Source organism: Heterodontus francisci, chromosome 33 (genome assembly GCF_036365525.1).
Source record: "Heterodontus francisci isolate sHetFra1 chromosome 33, sHetFra1.hap1, whole genome shotgun sequence".
Lineage (NCBI taxonomy): Eukaryota > Metazoa > Chordata > Chondrichthyes > Heterodontiformes > Heterodontidae > Heterodontus > Heterodontus francisci.
The window spans coordinates 54,587,867-54,610,134 of NC_090403.1; the positions used below are offsets into that span (position 1 = coordinate 54,587,867).

Here is a 22,268-nt window from a genome sequence, read left to right on the forward strand (position 1 = left end):
TTAACATTGAATGAGCAATTTACATTTCTAATGCTTTCTTCAACACTTGACCAGACATGATGATTGGTTCAGGGCTCCTGCAGTTACCATGTGTATTCGCAGTACAGGAGAGATCACCTGACCTCTTACTCCATCTGGTTTTGCAGCAAAAGGTGTCCATTTCCAGTTCAATTCATCAGTTCATTTTATGGTTCATAATTTCTTCTTGCACGAGCATGATTCCTGCTCCTATTTCTTATGTTCTTATGAGGCCAGGTGCTGGACAGACTCAATGAAACAGATCTCCCTGGTCACTAGTCTTAGAAAAAACTGACAGGTTCCCTTCTGAATTGCAGCCAGCTGTGTGAGTCAGGTGTATTAGGAGCTGGCACCAGTAACATGACTCTCGCATAGTAAAAGATTGGCTGCGATTACAGCATTATTCAACCTTGCTTTCTCTTTACCAGCTGGTATCTGATGGCACTTGGTCGAGATTCATCTTGTGACATCATGAAATAGTGTTATATTGTCCATGGGAATATCCTCCTTGTCTCCTGAAGCTTCTGTACGTAGTTTGGACTTTGTGTGAAGTCAATGAAAATAAAAATTGGGGGAATTGTAAACAGGCTGCTGTTTCACACTGTTGCATAAAGTCAAAATTACCTCAACAAACTGTTGTTGAGAGTTATGAGAGAATAGAGGAGTTGGGATTGTTTGCCTGAGAGCAGAGAAGGTTAATCACTGATCTATAAATTTGTAGATTTATGGGATAGGGTAGCAAATGGCTATGTTATTGCTTTTTCAAAGAGCTAGCACAGGCACAATGGGTTGAAAGGCTTCCTATGTTATAAGAGTGTTTGATTCTAACTGGCTCCATGGGTGCTGAGCTGTCACAGTGTGAGTTGGTATTACTTCATGGCTACAATTTTCCTGTTCCCCTTCTGAAGATGCAGGAGTAGGCCATGGCCAAAAGCCTTTGAGCACATGTCCTGGCACTCAGATATGCTATCATATGACAACGTTGGATGTTGTCACCAAGCAGATCACACCCAGTTGACCTTCGTGATGTAAAGTATCAGAAAGCTATTCAGCTGTGGAAAGAATCACAGACTGGCGGGAGACCCCCATGATGACACAATTTATTTTGAACATCTGTGCTTAGATAGGAACATTGCAATAGGAGTAGCCCATTCAGCCCCTCAAGCCCGTTCTGCCATTTCAATCAGGTGTCCTCACCTGAAGACTGCACGTTCCAGCAGTTACAGTATAATTATCAGGAGAGCAGCTCTGGCTAATTCCTCCTTTACTTATCTGGAAAGCATTCAGGCCACTGATAATACTGTATAAACGATTCAGCAGAGGACAGCTAATATGGGGATGGAACCCGGAACTTACCTGTTTTGGTTCAGTACCACATCAGTGTGTATTTACAAAGAGTATCTTCCTTGTGTTCATTTTGAGAGACCTATGATGGCAGACCTTATCTTGAACATCTCTGTGCAATTCATTAGAAAGGGCCATAGCGACAGCCTGTTCTGCCATTCAGCTGGATCATGGCTGATCTGCATCTTAACTCCATTCATGACCCTTAATACCCTGACCTAACAAAAATCTATCGATGCCCATTTTTGAAATTCTTAATTAACACCCAGCCTATACAGCTTTTTGGGAGAGAGAGTTCCAGATTTCCACCACCCTTTATGCTTCCTGACATCAACCTGAACAGCCTAGCTCTACTTTTAAGGTTATGCAGCCTTGTTCTGGACTCCCTCCACCAGAGGAAATAGCTTCCCTCTATCTACTCCTATCAAATTCACCCTTGCTACAGAAAGGAATGTTAATGTAATTAAAAATATATCAAGGCACCAATCTCATATCTGGTCTGGCACTGATTTCATATCGGGCCTGGCCATCTTCAGAGAGGGAAGGTATTTGGGCTTCATAACATGCACAGGGTATGCTACTCTCTTGAGCCTGGTCCTCTGGTTAATGTTACTGCAAAGATTCTGAGGGCATGAAGACATCTAGTAAATCACATTCCAGGGGTTGGACTGGGCTTGGTTCCTTCAGTTGATGTGTTTGGATTGGATTCATGCCATGACACAGTGAACTTCTGTCCAAATATTTACATTTAAATATTATTTGAAGTTTTTTCTATCTGGAGACCCCAATATTTCAAAAAGGAATTTTTCTATTGATTCATGGGATGTGGGTGTCACTGGCTAGGCCAGCATTTATTGCCCACCCCTAATTGCCCTTGAGAAGGTGGTGGTGAACTGCCTTCTTGAACTGCTGCAGTCCATGTAGGGTAGGTACACCCACAGTGCTGTTAGGAAGTGAGTTGCAGGATCTTGACCCAGCAACAGTGAAGGTACGACGATAGAGTTCCAAGTCAGGATGGTGTGTGGCTTGGAGGGGAACTTGCAGGTGGTGGTGTTCCCATGCATCTGTTGCCCTTGTCCTTCTAGGTGGTGGAGGTCGCGGGTTTGGTGCATTGCTGCAGTGTATCTTGTAGATGGTACACACTGCTGTCACTGTGCATCGGTGGTGGAGGGAGTGAATGTTTGTGGATGGGGTGCCAATCAAGCAGGCTGCTTTGTCCTGGATGGTGTTGAGCTTCTTGAGTGTTGTTGGAGCTGCACCCATCCAGGCAAGTGGAGAGTATTCCATCACATGCCTGATTTGTGCCTTGGAGATGGTGGACAGGCTTTGGGGAGTCAGGAGGTGAGTTACTTGCCACAGAATTCCCAGCCTCTGACCTATTCTTGTAGCCACGGTATTTATATGGCTACTCCAGTTCAGTTTCTGGTCAATGGTAACCCCCAGGATGTTGATCATGGGGGATTCAGCGACCATAATGCCATTGAATGTCAAGGGAGATGGTTAGATTCTCTCTCGTTTGAGATAGTCATTGCTTGGCACTTATGTGGCGCAAATGTTACTTGCCACTTATCAGCCCAAGCCTGGATATTGTCCAGGTCTTGCTGAATTTCTACATGGACTGCTTCAGTGTCTGAGGAGTCGCAAATGGTGCTGAACATTGTGCAATCATCAGTGAACATCCCACTGCTGACCTTATGATTGAAGGAAGGTCATTGATGAAGCAGCTGAATATGGTTAGGCCTAGGACACTACCCTGAGGAATTCCTGCAGTGATATCCTGGAAATGAGATGATTGACCTCCAACAACCACACCCATCTTCCTTTGCGTTAGGTACGACTCCAACCAGCAGTGAGATTTCCTCCGATTCCCATTGACTCCAGTTTTGCTAGGGCTCCTTGATGCCATACTCTGTCAAATGCTGCCTTGATGTCAAGGGCAGTCGATCTCACCTCACCTCTTGAGTTCAACTCTTTTGTCCATGATTGAACCAAGGCTGTAATGAGACCAGGAGCTGAGTGGCCCTGGCGGAACCCAAACTGAGTGTTACTGAGCAGGTTATTGCTAAGCAAGTGCTGCTTGATAACACTGTTGACGACACCTTCCATCACTTTAATGATGATCGAGAGTAGACTGATGGGGCAGTAATTGGCCGGGTTGGACTTGTCCTGCTTTTTGTGTACAAGAGATACCTGGGCAATTTTCCACATTGCCGGGTACATGCCAGTGTTGTAGCTGTACTGCAACAGTACTGTACTGCAGCAAGCTCTGGAGCACAGGTCTTCAGTACTATTGTCAGAATGTTGTCAGGGCCCATAGCCTTTGCAGTATCTAGTGTCTTCAGTTGCTTCTTGATATCATGCGGAGTGAATCGAATTGGCTGAAGACTGGCATCTGTGATGCTGGGGTCCTCAGGTGGAGGCCAAGATGGATCATCCACTTGGCACTTCTGGCTGAAAATTGTTGCAAATGCTTCAGCCTTATCTCTTGCACTGATGTGCTGGGCTCCCCCATCATTGAGGATGGGGATATTTGTGGAGCCACCTCCTCCAGTTATTTGTTTAATTGTCCACCACCATTCACGACTGGATGTGGCAGGATTGCAGAGCTTAGATCTGATCTGTTGATCGTGGGATCGCTTAGCTCTGTCTATTGCATGCTGCTTCCGCTGTTTGGATGAATGGGCATAGCTGAGCACAATCAGGCTGTGTATCTGACACACCAGTCTGAAGATTCCAGGGCAACATTTACTGGGCCTAAATTATCCAAAGGATTATCGTCCAGCACATCCATTCTTGCACTGCATCCCAATCATCCCTGTCCTCACTGATCGCCATTGATTCCCCTTACCCCAACACAATGGGCTGGATTTTATCAGCCTTTTGGAGACAGGCTGGGAGTGGTGAGGGCTGGTAATATGGCAGTGGAAGGTGTCGGAAGGACAGGCCAATGTCTTCCTGCTGCCATGGCATATTACCAGCGGCAGGAACCTCAGTGGCACAGCTGCCCATTGGGCGGCCAATTGAGGCACTTAAGGGCCCAATTAAGGTCCACCTCCTGCCCCCGTTGGCATTTTAGCAGCATTGGGAGGGGTCGCCGCTGCATGGGGAGACTGCCAGATAAACCCTGGCAGCCTCCCAGTGGGTGCCTGAGATGTGGGGGGAGGGCCCTCCTTAACCATGGCCCATGGAGGCCCCCCCCCCACCCCCCACCCCCGGCGGCAATGGCCACCCCTGTAGCTACAGCACCGACGATGGAATATGCCACCTCCCTTGGTCACTGGGGCCTGCCTGCCTGGCCCCAGCTTGCTGATAAAGCTTACGTGGTCTACAGGGCACCACGGCCTGGAGACGCCCTCTTCCCTGTCGTGCAGCCTCAGCAGTGGCCACCGTGATTGGGTCAGCAGCTCTGGGAGGCAGGCCACCACACTCAACTAGGCAGCGGTCCCAGCAGCAGCCTGTTAATTGGCCGCTGCTGGTAGAATGCAACTGCAGGGTCCCACCGTCCATCAGTGTGGGGTCGTCTCCCGCTTTCGACCCCGACGGCTGGACTTCTTTGTGTTGGAAGCCCTTTGACTTCAAAATCTCTGTTCTCATTTGCAAGTCCCTCTGTGGACTCACCCCTCCCCACCTTGCCACCTCTCCCCAGTTCTTTGTGCCCTCTGCACATCAGACTCTGGAATACTATGCATCCACCTCCTCTGCTCCACATTCAGCGACAGAGCTTCTAGCCATCTTTTGGCCCCAAACTCTGATCCTGACTCCTACAGTTGACTCCCTCCCCAATGTCAAAACCTACTTCTGGTCACCTCCTCTAACTCTACAGCTAATACTTTGCCAATTAGATCATAGTATCTTGAAGGATATATTGGCCTTGTAGTGAGTGCAGTATAGACTTACCAGGATGATACCTCAACTCCAAGGGTTAAGTTACGAGGAGAGATTATACAAACTCGGGTTGTATTCCCTGGATTGTAGAATATTAAGGGGCAATATGATGGAAGTTTTCAAGCTATTAAGGGAACAGATAGGGTGGATAGAGGGAAACTATTTCCGCTGGTTGGAGAATCGAGGGCCCAGATTTTGCGGTCAGCAATGAGGCAGCGGTGTTCACTGCTGACTTCAGCAAGAACTTCAACTTCTTCCTGTAGCAAGGATCTGTGAGGCCTAGCAGGGAGGTGCATTCCTGGTGAAACCACGCCCGCTAATGACATCACGCACTGAAGACACACCCCTCGAGGTCAGTCTCAACTCAAAGTCAGGTGAGTGTTTTATAATACTTTTAAACAGTTTAAGCACTTTTTAAAAGATTTTATAAACTTTTAAATATTTTTTAAAAACTTAACGAACTTTGACTGCCCAGAACATTTCAGCTTGTCTCTCAGTTTATTTTCTCCTCTGGTTTCTGCAGTTTTACCAACTCGGTTAAATTACATTTATTTTTTGTCTATAAGAGTTTATATAAATATTGATATTTTATATCTTTTCTTATCTGTGAGATTTTTGCATCATTTAATGTTAATCACTTTTATCTCCCATGTCTTTTATCTGAACTTCAGCCTGAGCATCCCTTGCCATTTTCCCAGAGGGTTTAAACTCTCTCCCTTCCTCCTTCTCTTGCTTCTTGTCCCTTTCCCCATGGCGGAGCTGATTGAGCTGCGAGATCTGAGGGTTGGCAAGTGGCGGATGGGGCTCTAAGCCCTGGCAGCAGCAGGTTGGACCTACCACTCCTCGGGCTTGGAGAGGACCAACGCTATGAGGATCAGCCCAGGACCTGGGCAATGAGCGTCCAGAGCTAGGGAAAGGCCGCCAGCTACGAGTGGATGAACTGGCTGTTGCTGCTGTTAGACCAGGAGGTGAGACAGACCAAGAGACTGGAGGATGGACACGACTTCCACATGATCCAACCGCGAGTGGGAATTCCCTATAGTCGTTCCTTTTGGAGGAGATCCAGCACTTCCTGGCCCCGTCCTAATTCCCACGCCCCACTGTTCTTCGTCCATTTAACTCAGAATTGTGTCCAGGCCTTGAGGAAATATAGGACTTGTTCCTGTTTAAATGTTGGAGAGAATCAGGACAAGCGATAATGAAGGCATTGGTTGTAAAGTTATAATTGAGCTATTTGCTTTTTATATAAACTGAAGACTTGACTGTTATGCTAGCATCGTAAAATAATTCAGTTGTGTAAAAAATTTTTGGATATATGCTTAGCAACAACTGGCATTTATATAGTACATCTAAGGTAGTAAAACATTCCAAGGTGCTGCATAAAAGACAAAAAAGAAATTTATGTAGTGCTTTTCACAACCAGTAAACATCTCAAAGCACTTTACAGCCAATGAAGTACTTTTTGAAGTGTAGTCACTGTTGTAATGCATGAACCGTGGTAACCAATTTGCTCACAGCAAACTCCCACAAACAGCAATGTGATAATGACCAGATTATCTGATTTTGTGATGTGGATTGTGGGATAAATATTGGTCAGAACACTGGGCAGAACTCCCCTACCCTTCTTCAAAATAGTGCCATGGGATCTTTGACATCCACCCAAGCAGGAAGACAGGACATCAATTTAAACATCTCATCTGAAAGACAGCATCTCCAACACTGCAGCACTCCCCACACTGGAGTGTCAACCTCGATTTTAGTGCTCAATCCCTGCAGTGGGGCTTGAACCCAGAACCTTGGGAATTACAAAGACAATAGTGCTACTGACTAAGCCACAGCTGACGCCTGATGTAGAAGTGTTATCAAACAAAATTTGACACTGAACCAAAGAAGACATTAGGACAAGTGACCAAATGTTTGGTCAAAGTGGTTGATTTTAAGAAATGTCCTGAAGGAGATAGGAGAAGTGGAGAGCTGGAGAGGTTTAGGGAGCGAATTCCAGAGCTTATGACCTAGTCGGCTGGAGGCACAGCCACCAATGGCAGGGAAATAAAAGTCTGGAAATATATTAACCATTAAAAAAAAGTTCCAGTAAAGTTAAAGTCCAGATAATTATTTAGAAACAACTAAAACTTAAAACAGTAAAATGAAATTCAAAAAGAATAGGAAGCCAGAGAATCCAGTAGTTTCAATTGGTCAATGTGCCCCCTGGTTCAAGATAGGAAAAATCAGCTAGGGTCTCTGCTCCTTATGCAGTAACCCATGCTGAAATTTGCCCCTGTATAGACTTCAGAAGCCATTCAATTATAATGCTTCTCCCTGAGGAAAATAGCCCACAAAGGTTCAGTGCCAATGTTAACACCTAAGAGTGACCAAGGCAGTGGAACAGCATCCCAGTGGGAATCAGACCTTTCAGCACAGCAGGGAAGAAGGTTAGAAAACAGAAACAAAAAGAAAAATTACTAATTTCAAAAATACTGTAAACTATCAAGGCAACACTTGATATAAGGTTTGAACAAATACAGGCAGTACTAAAGGTTATGTTCCAATACTCCTTTAATTAAAGAAAACTTTTATTTGAACTCAGACTTATTTCTCATACTTTTGCACCCAAACCTAAAATGCTGCTGCTTGTGCATTCCTGGAATGGTGGAGTTGCTAAACGCAACAGAGAAATCCTTTCGGAACAGGCCAATGACTATAATGACCAGCTCTAACACAAGGCATGTAAAAATCTGTGCAACTTGTGGGCAATTGGCCCAAACTCACACAGTACTGGTCCCTGCTGCTTTAAAGAGCAGACTGGCGGGACCACCATTGGAGACTTCTTTGGAGTGGATTCCTGACCACAGCAACTTCCTGTTGCTGGCCTAAGTCTGCATATGTACGGCTGCCGGCAGTTGCGGCTCCCTTTCAACCCTCAATAGCGCCGAACGTCTCAGCATTCATCACTATTAGGGTTGCAAAATCCAGGCTTAGGACTGGGGGGCAGAGTCTAAACATTAGAGCCAGAACTTTCAGGAGTGAAATTAGGAAACAGTTTTACGCACATAGGGTGGTAGAAGTTTGGAACACTCTTCCGCAAATGGCAGGTGATGCGAGATTAATTGTTTATTTTAAATCTGAGATTGATAAATTTTTGTTAGCCAAAGGTGTTAAGGGATATAGGGCAAAGATATGGCGTTCGGTCGCAGATCAGCCATGATCTGACGGAATGGCGGAACAGGCTTGAGGGGTTAAATGGCCTCCTCCTGTTCCAATGCTAACTCCATCTGCCTGCCTTGGTTCCGTAGCCCTTAGTACCCTCACATTACAAATATGTCGGTTTTGAAATATCCAATTGTCCCCCCTCCCAGTCTCAACAGCTTTTTAGGGGAGAGCGTTCCAGATTTCCATTACCTTTTGTTTGGTAAAGTGTTTCCCGACATCACCCTACTTTTTTTTTGTTGCTCAAATTCTCTTCTCCCCCACGCACGCCCCCCCACACCCCCAACTTATGAAAACTTTTATAATAGGGCCCAGTAGCTTTTTATCACTATGTTCCTACAAAGCAAATAATCCAGGTGACAGGAACCAATAGGTTTCACAGGCCTAAAGGGGATTAACAGTAAACTCATTTAATGAACTATTTAGTTTGTCTTGTGCTCTACTCCTCATTAAAACAATCTGGTCAATACCACATCCAATACTGTCAGCTGATGGCTCCTCGGCTGCAGTGTGGTGGAACAGTCAGTACGCGACTGTGGCAGGTCTGTCACAAAATGTTGCCCAAAGACTGGGAGAAATTGACAGCACAAAGCCTAAATCAGACAGATCAATAATTTGTGAATATGGACCTGAAAATAAATAAATACACGAGTTAGCTGGCTGTCTCTATGGATCAGATGATGGTGGTTGCTGGGGGAGTTGTACTGGAGTGGGTGGTGTGGGAAACATCACTGAACCTTAAAGGTAGACAAGCCTAGATTTATCGATATTCTTGTGGTTTGTGGCAGTTGTGCTAAATTATTTATTTTTCTCCCAGTACCATTACTGGCACTAATGGATTTCCTCCTCCTTAGAATTCTAGGTTCGTACAACACAGAAGGAGGCCACTTGGCCCATCGTGCTTGCCCCAACTCTTTGGAAGAGCGATCCAATTAGTCCCACATGCTTGCTCTTTCCACATAGCTCTGTAAACTTTTCCCCTTCAAGTATTTATCCAATTCCCTTTTGAAAGTTACTATTATATCTGCTTCCACCATCGTTTCAGGGAGCACATTCTAGGTCATAGCAAAACGATGCATAAAAAGAATTCTCTGCATGTCCTTAAATCTATGTCCTTTGGTTACTGACCCTCCTGCCAGTGGAAATAGTTTCTCCCTATCTACTCTGTTAAAACCCTTCCTAATTTTGAATACCTCTGTAAAGACTTGCATTTATATTGCGCCTTTCGTGACTTCAGGATGTCTCAAAGCACTTTACAGCCAGTGAAGTAGTTTGGAAGTGTGGTCACTGTTGTAATGTAGGAAACACAGCAGGTAATTTGCACACAGAAAGCTCCCACATGCAGCAATGTGATAATGACCAGATAATCTGTTGTTTATCATGACGTTGGTTCAGGGATAAATATTGGCCAGAACACTGGGGCGAACTCTCTTCTCTTCATTGAAGTAGTACAATGGGATATTTTACATCCACCTTCAAGAGCAGACAAAGCCTTGGTTTAATGTCTCATCCAAAGGATTGCATTCCCTCAGTACTGCATGGAGCATCAGCCGAGAGATTGTGTTCAAGTCTCTGGAGGGGCAGTTAAAACCACAATCGTCTGATTCTTATTAAATCTTCCCCTAAACTTCTCTGTTCTAAGGAGAACAGCAGAAGCTTTTCCAGTCTCTCCACATAACTTAAGTCTCTCATCCCAGGTATCATTCTAGTAAATCTCCTTTGCACCCTTTCCAACAACTTGACATCCTTCCAAAAATGCATTGCCCAGAATTGGACACAGTAGTCCAGCTGAGGCCTAACCAGTGATTTATACAGGTTCAGCAAAAGCTTCCTTGCTTTAGTACTTTGTTGTAACATCCTGACTTTTTTGGAAAAAGAGGATGATGAATAGAAGGATGCCAAGTAGGTCAGACAGCACGAAAGATGTTGCCGTCCCACATGTTGTTTCCTACACAGTCACATCTGCATTAAAAGGTGACCATAGCTCACCTTGGTAGACAATTAGTGCAGCTGAAGATGGAACTGGGATATCAGGCTCAATGATAGTACTAAGGCGTGTAAATACCTGACTAATCAAACTGCTAGCAGCTTTTTTGGAACCCCCCTCAATCATGGCATGTAAAATGGTTCTATAATTCCTGGAATTTAGATGAATGAGATGTGATCTCATTGAAATGTATAAAATTCTTAGAGGGTTTGACAGGGTAGATGCTGTAAAGCTGTTTCCCCTGGATGGAGAATCTAGAACTAGGGGTCATGGACTCAGGCGAAGGGGTTGGCCATTTAGGATGGAATGAGGAGAAATTTCTTCACTCTGAGGGTTGTGAATTTTGGAATTCTCTATGACAGAAAACTGTGGATGTTCAGTTTTTGAGTATATTCAGGACAAAAATCTTATGTCCGGCTTTCAATAAATAGCACTGCATGTAAGAAGATATACCAGGGTAACAACCAACATACACCCACCATATATCATCTGTTATGGACAGCTGGGAGATGATCGGGATGGTTTCCCCATATTTACCTCCTGACTTACCGGAAACAGCATTTTGTTAAAAAATGTGTTTTATCCCCTGAGCGTTTTAGTGGTCAACAAACAGACCAATGACAAGTTTTCTCGTAACTTTAAAAGAAAGATGAATGTCTGTTATACAACACCCCGAAAATGTACACAACTTCATCCACTCATACAGAATTACACATATACAAGAAAAGATAGAGATTAAAAGATAACATGCATTTAGGCCAAATGGTTTAAAAGTATCCTCTGTTTAACTTGCGTTTCCCTGGGGTGAAGTCTTGGAATGGTGCAGGCCTGTATTCTTATCCCTTGTTCACTGAAGAAAGACTTGGGAGGTACAGGAAGATGGATATGCTGCTGCAGACTTCTTTTGTTGTATTCCAGCCAAACGTCACTGGCAAAGTCCTGGTATGATTTCTCAGGTAAAGAGTTCAAGGCCGAACTCCAGTCGCTGCCTACATGTAGTTCAAATCATAGGCAGGGTCCCTTCTCTTTGATGACATAGATGGATCCCGCTCTCTTCTGCCCAGCATGTACCTTGATTAAGCTCGTTATCAGAAACCTGGTTTCTGTCATGTGACCTGAGCTTCTCTCTCTGTTCTAATAAATACGAACATATGAATTAGGAGCAGGAGTAAGCCACTCGGCCCTTCGAGCCTGCTCCGCCATTCAATACGTTCATGGCTGAACTGATTATTCCACATTTCCACGTACCCCCGATAACCTTCCACCTCCTTGCTTATCAAGAATCTATCTACCGCTGCCTTAAAAATATTCAAAGGCTCTGCTTCCATCGCCTTTTGAGGAGGAGAATTCCAAAGATTCACGAAAAAATTTCTCCTCATCTCTGTCTTAAATGTGCGACCCCTTATTTTTAAACAGTGACCCCTCATTCTAGATTTTCCCACAACAGAAAATATCCTTTTCACATCCACCCTGTCAAGACCCCTCAGGACCTTATATGTTTCAATCAAGTTGCCTCTTACTCTTCTAAGTTCCAGCGGTTACAAGCCTAACCTGTCCAATCTTTCCTCGTAAGACAGCCCGCCCATTCCAGGTATTAGTCTAGTAAACCTTCTCTGTACTGCCTCCAATGCATTTACATCCTTCCTTAAATAAGGGCTCCAGTACTATACACAGTACTCCAGACATGGTCTCACCAATGCCCTGTATACTGAAGCATAACCTCCCTACATTTGTATTCAATTCCCCTTGCAATAAACGATAACATTCTATTAGCTTTCCTAATTAAGTGCTGTACCTGCGATTCATGCACTAGGACACCCAGATCCCTCTGCATCTCAGAGCTCTGCAATCTCTCACCATTTAGATAATATGCTGCTTTTTTATTATTCCTGCCAAAGTGGACAATTTCACACTTCCACACATTATACTACATTTGCCAGGTCTTTGCCTACTCACTTAACCTATCTATATCCCTTTGTAGCCCCCTTATGTCCTCTTAACTGTTACTTTCCTACCTATCTTTGTGTCATCAGCAAATTTAGCAACCATACCTTCGGTCCCTTCATCTAAGTCATTTATATAAATTGTAAAAAGTTGAGGCCTCAGCACAGATCCCTGTGGCACACACTCATTACATCTTGCCAACTAGGAAATGACCCATTTATGCCTACTCTCTGTTTCCTGTTAGCTAGCCAATCTTCTAACCATGTCAATATGTTACTCACAACACCATAAGCTTTTTTAGTGGTATCTGCTGGTGAGGCCATTGTTAGACAATGGGGTCTGGGTGTCACTCATCTTCATTCCATCTTGATAAAGTAGAGTTTTTTCACACCCATTCTCTTGAGTTTGAATTTGGAGTCACCAAGTCTGCAAAGCCATTGTTAACCCTATTCATCGGAAAGAAGTAGCCATTAACACAGAAAGGGACTTTTACATTTTAATGACTTCTCCAAGGCTTGTCCAGACATGAAAATTGGCTCAGGGTTCTTCAGTTTCTATGTACATTAGCAGGACAGGATAAGGTCACCTGACCTCTTGACTCCTTTTTTTTGTAGGGAAAGTGTCTGATTTGGGATTGTTTCATAAGTTCATTATACAGTTCATGATTTCTCCTTGTGTGAGCGTGACACAACCATCTTTCAGACCTATGCAAAGACCATGAGGAACTGTCTTTTCAGGGCCTGGCTCAGCAGAATGCCAGACCTGTGCCATCAGCTACAAAAGAAAAATCAAAAACCATCCTAATTCAATAGGAAGCCATATTTGTCCCTCAAGTTACAAGGACACATGATAAGGACAAATTAGCTAATAGATCACATGCAAACACAAATCAGACTCAAGCAGAAATACTTCCAAATGCTTAAAGAAAATAATTCTTAGAAGAATAGAGATAAGCATTGCTGTTAAGTAAATGCAACAAAAGTTCAGAACAGCCAAAGGACATTGAAGAAGAAGAATGGTGACTAACCGTGAAAATAACAGCAAGGTTTTTTTAAAGCTGTGTTAGGAGCCAGAGGCTGATTAAAGACAGTATAGGATCCTTGAAGGATTCCTCAAGGCAGCTTCTAGTAAATTCCTAGGTTACAGCAGTTTTGAAATTGCTACTTTGCATCAGTCTTCAGTGTACAAGATGATGTTGAGTTACCATTAGTACATGATAGGGTTGAAGGTACAGTTGAAAGTGCCAAAGTGGATACAGATATAGTCCTGGCCTCTAAACAGATTGGCTACTAGTCCTTCAACCTGAGCATCCTCAAAGAGATGGGGGGTGTGGTCTGCAAGACCATTTCTCATATATTTTGCAGCTCGCATGAGCTGGAGGGTGGGACATGTGATGCCAGTATTCACAAAGGGCAGTGAGTCAGAACTAGGGAATTACAGTCCCATTCACTTGACTTCATTTTTAGGCAAGATACTGGAAGGGATCATTTGAGATATTTTGTACAACTGGCTGGACAGAGAGCGCGTAATTAGAGACTCTCAAATGTTTTCTGGAAGTGAAGGTGATGTCTCAACAGTCTGGTTTTGAGGAAGTTATTAGGTTGGTGAACGTAGGTAGCCCAGTTGATATTGTATTCATGGATTTGCAAAGATCCTTTAACAAGATGACACATAATCGTCTGGATTTGATAAGGAATTGGTATCATTCTCATAGGCCGATAGTTGTTATTAATGGCAGTGCTTCTGTTTCAGAGATGGGTACTAACGGAGTCCTGCAGTGTTAGGGCCATTGCTATCCACCATCTTTAATAAGGATCTGTATGAAAAGGGCATGAGAACTGCCCACAGGTTCATGAACCATACAAAGATTTGTGTCGCTTTTGTGATCTTATATATGAAAAATACATTACACCACATCCAGATATGACAGAGGAATGAACCATTTCTGGCAGATTCTGTTTATTATAGATAATTGTAGTGCTATGCACATGGGTAGAGTCAACACCCATCATGTCTACATCATGAAGGGCTATGGATTTAAGTAGGAGAAAGACCTACGTGTTATCATACATGAATCTCTGAAGTTTCATGACTGGTGTTACCAGTGCTGCAAAAAGAAATATTGCTAGGATATACTGCCAGGATGATTAAATAAAAAACAAGACTTACTACACTGTCCTTGTTCAAGACTGGTTAGGTTTCAGACAGCAGACGCTGGCAATGGCTCTACTGTTACCATTTACACCTCCTCTGGACCCATCTTTTGTTTCTTTTTTTCCCATCATTATCTCCTTTATCCCTGTACCATTATCCCTTTTGCCATTTAATCACTCCTTCCCTCCACCCTTCCACGGACATTCCTTATTGTCCTTCCCCACCCCCGCCCTTTTTCATGGCCCTGTACTTGCTTATAAACTGTTAAATTTCTTCTTCCAGTTCTGACAGAAAGTCCTCAACCTGAAACATGAACTCACTTGTTCTCTCCACAAATGCTGCCAGACCTACTGAGTGTTTCCCAGCATTTTCTGTTTTTATTTCAGATTTGCAGCATCTGCAATATTTTGGCTTTTGTCCTGGTCAGGTCTCATTTACAATATTGTGTCCAGTTTTAGTTCCCGCACGATGGCTCTGGAAAAGATTTAGAGGAGGGCCATTAGACTGATATCTAACTTAAAAGTTCCTTAGTTAGCACAATAGGTTTACAGAGCTGGAGTTATTTACTTTAGCTGTTCCTCAGTTGGTAGAGGTCTGCTCTCTGAATCAGACAGTTGTGGTTTCATGCCCCATTCTAGAGAAATGAGCAGAAAAATCGAGGCTTACACTCCAGTACCATACTGAGGGAGGGCTATACTGTTGCAGGTGTTGTCTTTTGGATGAAATGTTAAACCAAGGCCCTGCCTGCTCCCTCAGGTGGATGTAAAAGATCCTACGGCACTATGCAAAGATGAGCAGGAGAGCTCTTCCTAGTGTCCTGGCCAACATTTATCCCTCAATCACAGAATTGTTACCCAGTACCACTCCCCCGCCTTCTCCCCATAGCCCTGCACATTCTTCCTTTCCAGATAACAATCCAATTCCCTCTTGAATGCCTCAATTGAATCTGCCTCCACCACACTTTCAGGTAGTGCATTCCAGATCCTAACCACTCGCTGTGAAAAGGTTTTTCCTCATGTCGCCATTGCTTCTTTTGCCAATTACCTTAAATCTGTGCCCTCTTGTTCTTGATCCTTCCACTAATGGAAACAGTTATCCCCCCATCTGCCCTGTCCAGACCCCTCATGATTTTGAACACCTCTATCAATTCTCCTCTCAACCTTCTCTCCTCCAAAGAAAACAGTCCCAACTTCTCCAATCTATCCACGTAACTGAAGTTCCTCATCCCTCGTGAACCTTTTCTGTATTCCCTCCAGTGCTTTCACATCTTTCCTAAAGTGTGTTGCCCAGAACTGGACATAATACTCCAGTTCAGGCTGAACCAATGTTTTATACAAGTTCTATACAACATCACAAAACAGATTATCTGGTCGTTATCACATTGTTATTTGTGGGAGCTTGCTGTATGCAAATTGGCTGCCATGTTTCCTACATTACAACAGTGGCTACACTTCAAAAATACTGCATTGGCTGTAAAGTGCTTTGGGATGTCCTAAGGATTATGAAAGGTGCTATATAAATGGAAAGTTTAAAAAAAGCATTGACTTCAGGGAGATTTGGTTGAAGTCCTGAAAATAATAGAAGAATTAGATTCAGTCCATATTTTGTAATTTGAATCAGATAGGTTAGGCTGAATGATGGGACATTAGTATAAGTTATATAAGTTTGATATTAGGTTAGATATCAGGAGGTTTCTCTTTCCACAGAGAGTTGTCACTCTATGGAAACATTACCCAGCTCAAGCAGTGACTTCAGCTTTACTGCAAACATTCAAAAGGGAGCCGGACAAGTTCCTGACTGTGGCTGACATCAGAAGGTAGGTGGGATATTGGGGGATATGTCTCTTAGTCATTATGATCTCCTGGAACTTGGCTAATTATCTTTGGTGGGTCAGAGAGAAATTTCACCCCTTGAATATAATCGAGGGTAGCCAGAAAGCAGGGGTCATGTTCTAATAATAAAAACAAGCTGAGTATTTCCAGCATTTCTTGTTTTTATTTCAGATTTCCAGCATCTGCAGTATTTTGCTTTTATTACACTCATGTTCCAATACTTGGGTCTTCTTTCCCTTCATTATTGCCCGTCCCTTGTTAGTCTCTGAGCCATCAAAGGCTGATATTGGGTTGAGAATCTCCAAAGACTTTCAGAACTTCTGTCACCCTCTTTACTTCATTCTCCTTCTTTAAGATGTTCCTTAAAGCCAACACCTTTAGCTGAGTTTATGGTTGCCAGCCCTGATATTTACTTACATGGCTGAATGTCAAATTATGTTTGATTATGGCTCCTGTAAAGCGCCTTATGATGTTTTACTACATTAAATGAACTATATAAATGCAAGTTGTTGTCACTGTGACACTGTGCAGTAACTGTTCCTTATCTCTCTAAATTTCATTTAGATGTGGTTTTTTACTCCCACCACTGGTGTGCGCCCTACACACGTCTGCATCTGCATGTGTAACTAAGCTCAGAAGTCGGCCACGAAGAATTGGGATGTAAATCTTTGCGTCTGTCTGAAACCTGCCAACATCCATTCTGCCCTAAAATGCCAATATAGCAAAATCTGGACTTTTAGTTCTAGGCTCACCCTTGAGGAACAGTCACTGGGTACAGTACTGGAGGGCTGCAGCCACCTGTGAAAGCTTTGCACGAGTAAACTAAGCACCCTCCAGGAAAGGAGGGGGAGAAGGCCAGTTAGAGAGGAAGAACATGTTGGTGCAGATTTCAGCATCAGTCTGAGAGATCACGCAATGCATACTCAATTAGTCCAGCTGGACATGTTTAAACAAAGGACTGGAGGCCTGGCTGCCCTTTTGGAACTTTGCTGAATAGTTTTCCACCCATATTTAGACAATATTATAACAGGATCATAAAACAAGTGTTAAATATTGAAAAATCATAGTATCATAACTCTTGTTAAACATCAACTAATAGTTTACAACAAAGTAAAGGTCTCCCCAAACGTGACCTGCCTGCTTAATTATCCGGTCCTGTGAACTTCCAATATCAACACAGCTTTAGTAACTACAGTCAAAATTAATCACTCAATATCTAATGTCAACACCAGGGCACACTACAACATAAACGCTGATCAACGTTTGCCCGTTTTAAAACTCCTGGATGGGTAAACATGCTGATTTATATAATCGAGGTGTCATTCCAATGTCGGCCTGTGTTATGTGTGAGGTTTAACACTACACTCCTTTTTCAATACTTATCTTCAGTTCATCAAATTAAGTCCCAGGGCACTCGAACGCCTGATAACTGAGGTTATCTTGTTTTCTGTACCTTTGGCTTTGGGAGCCTTGCACATTAAGACCTTTGAAAGAAACATGATTACATAAGAAGCAAATATGGATGAGGACAGACAGTTTTTGCTGTAATTTTATAACTAGGGTTCCTCCCTTTCTTTCTCCAGATTCTTTACCCTGTGTTTGTCCAAATTGCAAAGGAGATGGAGTATAAAAGTAGGGAAGTCTTGCTACAACTGTACAGGACTTTGGTGAGACTGCACCTGGATTACTGTGTACAGTTTTGGTCTTCTTATTTAAGGAGGGATAGACTTGCATTGGAAGCAGTTCAGAAAAGGATCACTAGGATGATTCCTGGAATGAAGTGGTTGTCTTACAAGGAATGGTTGAGCAGGTTGGGCCTATACTCAGAGTTTAGGAGAATGAGAGGTTATCGTATTGAGACATATAAGATTCTAAGTGGGATTGACAGGATAGATGCTGAGAGGATGTTTCCCCTCGTGGGGGTATCTAGAACTAGGAGGCACAGTTTCAAAATAAGGGATCCTCCCTGTTAAGACAGAGATGAGGAGAGATTTCTTCTCTTAGAGGGTCGTTGATCTTTGGAATTCTCTTCCCCAGAGAGGAAGGCTGGATCATTGAATATAATCAAGGTGGTTAGACAGATTTTTGATCTACAAGGGAGTAGAGGGTTATTGGGTGGCAGGCAGGAAAGTGGAGTTAAGGTCACAATCAGATCAGCCATGATCTTATTGAATGGTGGAGCAGGCTCGGGGAACCGAATGGCCTACTCCAGCTCCTAATTCTTATGTTCTGTCCAGCCCATTAACTAATGGCTGGGATGCAGTTTCATAAACATTTCCAGTACATCATCCAATAGTCAGGCCTTACAGTTGATCCTAGGCTGTAAGCATCATCGGAACAGGAGGAGGCCATTCAATCCCATGAGCTTATTCTGCCATTCAGTTAGACCATGGCTGATCTTTATCTCAACTCCATCTATCTGCCTTGGTTCCATAACCCTTAGTACCCTTACCCAACAAAAATCTCAATCTCAGTTTTGACATTTCCAACTGACCCTCTGCTTCAACAGCTTTTTAAGTGGTTGGCTGGGGGGATGAGAGGGGGAAGGGGAGAAATTCCAAATTTTCATTACTCTTTGTATGAAGAAGTGCTCCCTGACATCACTCCTGAACCCCTCCCTTATCTGAGGTCCCCATACCTAACAGTAGCACTCCAATCACCATCCTGGCTGACATCAGTTAACATGCCACACACTGAGAATTGAACCTGGGACTTTCAACAACAACAAATTGCCTTTATATAGCACTTTTCACCTAGTAAAGCATCCTAAGGTGCTTCACAGGAGTGTTATCAAACACAATTTGACACTGAGCCACATAAGGAGATATTAAAATAGGTGATCAAAACCTTGGTCAAAGTGGTAGGCTTTAAAGGAGGAAATGGAGGTGGGGAGGTATAGGGAGGGAATTCCAGAGCTTAAAGCCTGGGCAGCTGAAGGCACTGCCACCAATGGTGGAGTGAATGAAACTGATGGTGCAGAAAAGGCCAGAATTGGAGGAATGCAGAGGTCTCAGAGGGTTGTAGGGCTAGAGGAGGTATATAGCTCAGTATCACATTAGACAGGGCATTTACTCACTGTGATAACCAGAGACCTCATTTCAATACACAGGGTAGCCAACTTTGGAATCAGCAATACATGAAAGAAGCATCACATCCAGACAATGCGGAAGATTTTCAGACAAGGTGCAATGTGAAAACAGAAAACATGTTGGTTCAGTCTCACACTTGGTGGTTTAGACAGTCCCAATGTTTCAATATCAGGATGCAGGTGTCAGGTGAAAATCCACTTCAAAGCTACATAACCATAATAATCGTTCTTGAATCGCTCACATTTAAACATTATTATTTCAAAAAACTGATAGATTCCTTCACCCACCCACAATATATTTCATGATCAAATCACAACTCCTCTTGCATTTCCTTACAGAGAAAGAATGCAGGTTTAAAAAAGATATTATAACGCAGGCCCCCACCTACCAAGAATGAGGCATATTAATTTTGTTATATGAAAATTGATTTTAAACTTGCTGGGAAGAAGAGAAGGCCTGTTACAAGGGCTGCCAGACACTGAGCTGAAAAGTATTTGCATACTAACAGACAGTGCTTGTGGAGACAAAAGGACCATTCCCTGACACATTTAACCTACAATGGATTTTTTTCACCAGACATTGAAGGTGGAAGGAAGAGCATTCCAGAGGCTGCTAAGGTGATACAACCCACAAAAGCCAGGACGAAACCAGCTGGTCACATGACTAACTGGCTGAACTAGCCACAGAGTTTTTGAACCGAGAAAGACTGTTTGCTCCTGGAGTGAGAAAACCTCTCCCGTCTGCTCCCATCTCTTTCTCACAAGCCTCTGGACCCACTGAGGACACATGAACTTCAAGGAGAAAAGTCTCCTACATCGAACAAGGTTTAAGAAGAATACTGGGCCCCAACGAAAAGCAAGACCTACCTACAATAAGGACTTTATAGCGAGCTCGAAGAACAGTAACAAAAACCATCTTCAGATATTGTCTCAAACTTTTCCACAGTGGCGCAGTGGTTAGCACTGCAGGCTCACAGCTCCAGCGACCCGGGTTCAATACTGGGTACTGCCTGTGTGGAGTTTGCAAGTTCTCCCTGTGTCTGCGTGGGTTTCCTCCGGGTGCTCCGGTTTCCTCCCACATGCCAAAGACTTGCAGGTTGATAGGTAAATTGGCCATTATAAATTGCCCCTAGTATAGGTAGGTGGTAGGGAAATATAGGGACAGGTGGGGATGTGGTAGGAATATGGGATTAGTGTAGGATTAGTATGGATGGGTGGTTGATGGTCGGCGCAGACTCGGTGGGCCGAAGGGCCTGTTTCAGTGCTGTATCTCTAAACTAAAAATTTCTTCTTTCTGTCTCTATCTGCATGTGTGTATCACATATCCGTAGGTGTTAATTGAATTAGAGTTTTTACGTTTAATAAAGTTCAGCCTTTTTCTTTAAACCTAAGAAAACCTGTTTGTGCTGGTTTCTTTGTCTTATAATTGGAAGTTAGTAAACAAGGATTCACGAAGGGGGAGCAAAACAAAATTTTCATAAAATTAAACCCTATGAGAGGGAAATCACGTTTGACAAATTTGTTCGAGTTCTTTGAGGATATAACTAGCAGAGTGGATAAAGGGGAATTAGTATATATGGTGTATTTGGATTTTCAGAAGGCCTTTGATAAGGTGCCACATAAAAGGTTATTGCACAAAATAAGAGCTCAGGATATTGGAATATACTAGCATTGGAGGTAGTTCAGAAAAGGTTCACTAGGCTGATTACTGGGATAAAGGGGTTGTCTTATTAAGAATGACTAAACAGGTTAGGCCTTTATTCATTGGAGTTTAGAAGAATGAGAGGTGATCTTATAGAAACATATAAGATTTTACTCAAGAAGCTCGACACCATCCAGAACAAAGCAGCCCGCTTGATTGGCACCCCATCTACAAACATTCACTCCCTCCACCACCGACGCACAGTGGCAGCAGTGTGTACCATCTACAAGATGCACTGCAGCAATGCACCAAGGCTCCTTAGGCAGCACCTTCCAAACCCGCGACCTCTACCAACTAGAAGGACAAGGGCAGCAAATACATGGGAACACCACCACCTGCAAGTTCCCCTCCAAGTCACACACCATCCTGACTTGGAACAATATCGCCGTTCCTTCACTGTTGCTGGGACAAAATCCTGGAACTCCCTTCCTAGCAGCACTGTGGGTCTACCTACCCCAAATGGACTGCAGCGGTTCAAGAAGGCAGCTCACCACCACCTTCTCAAGGGCAATTAGGGATGGGCAATAAATGCTGGCATAGCCAGTGACGCCTACATCCCATGAATGAATAAAAAAAAAATTTAAGGGGGCTTGACAGGGTAGATGTTGAGAAGACATTTTGACTGGTGGGGGAATCTTGAACTAGGGGACATAGTTACAGAATAAGGGGGGCGCACATTTAAAACTGAGATGTGAAGGAATTTCTTCTCTCAGAGGGTGGTGAATCTCTGGAATTCGCTGCCTCAGAGAGTTGTGGAGGCCAGGTCACTAAATGTATTTGAGTAGGTAGATACATTTTTGAAATCTCGGGGAGTCGAGGGTTAGGCAGAGCAGACCCGAAAGAGGAGTTGAGGCCTGGGACCGATCAGCCATGATCTTATTGAATGGTGGGGCAGGCTTGATGGGCTGAATGGCCTACTCCTGCTCCTATTTCTTATGTTCTTATGTTACCGTAAGACCAGGTGAAGGCTGAGAGGGAACCCTAGACCCCTTTCTCACCTGGTTGTAACAATATATTAAAGGTATGTTTAAAAAGATATATGATTAATGCTTTGGAAATAAAAATTATAGCACTTTCATTTTGATTGGAACATGTTGACATCTCATT

At 43.5% G+C, this 22,268-nt stretch overlaps 1 long non-coding RNA gene across 1 annotated transcript in view; it reads right to left on the reverse strand.

The window, feature by feature from the left end:
* LOC137348233 (uncharacterized) overlaps positions 1–5,514 on the reverse strand; it is a 103,054-nt gene extending 97,540 nt beyond the window's left edge. Inside the window, exon 1 of the long non-coding RNA XR_010969104.1 lies at positions 5,260–5,514. This is a non-coding gene — a long non-coding RNA (uncharacterized lncRNA). The remainder of the gene's footprint in view (positions 1–5,259) is intronic.
* Between the last annotated feature and the right edge of the window lie 16,754 nt (positions 5,515–22,268).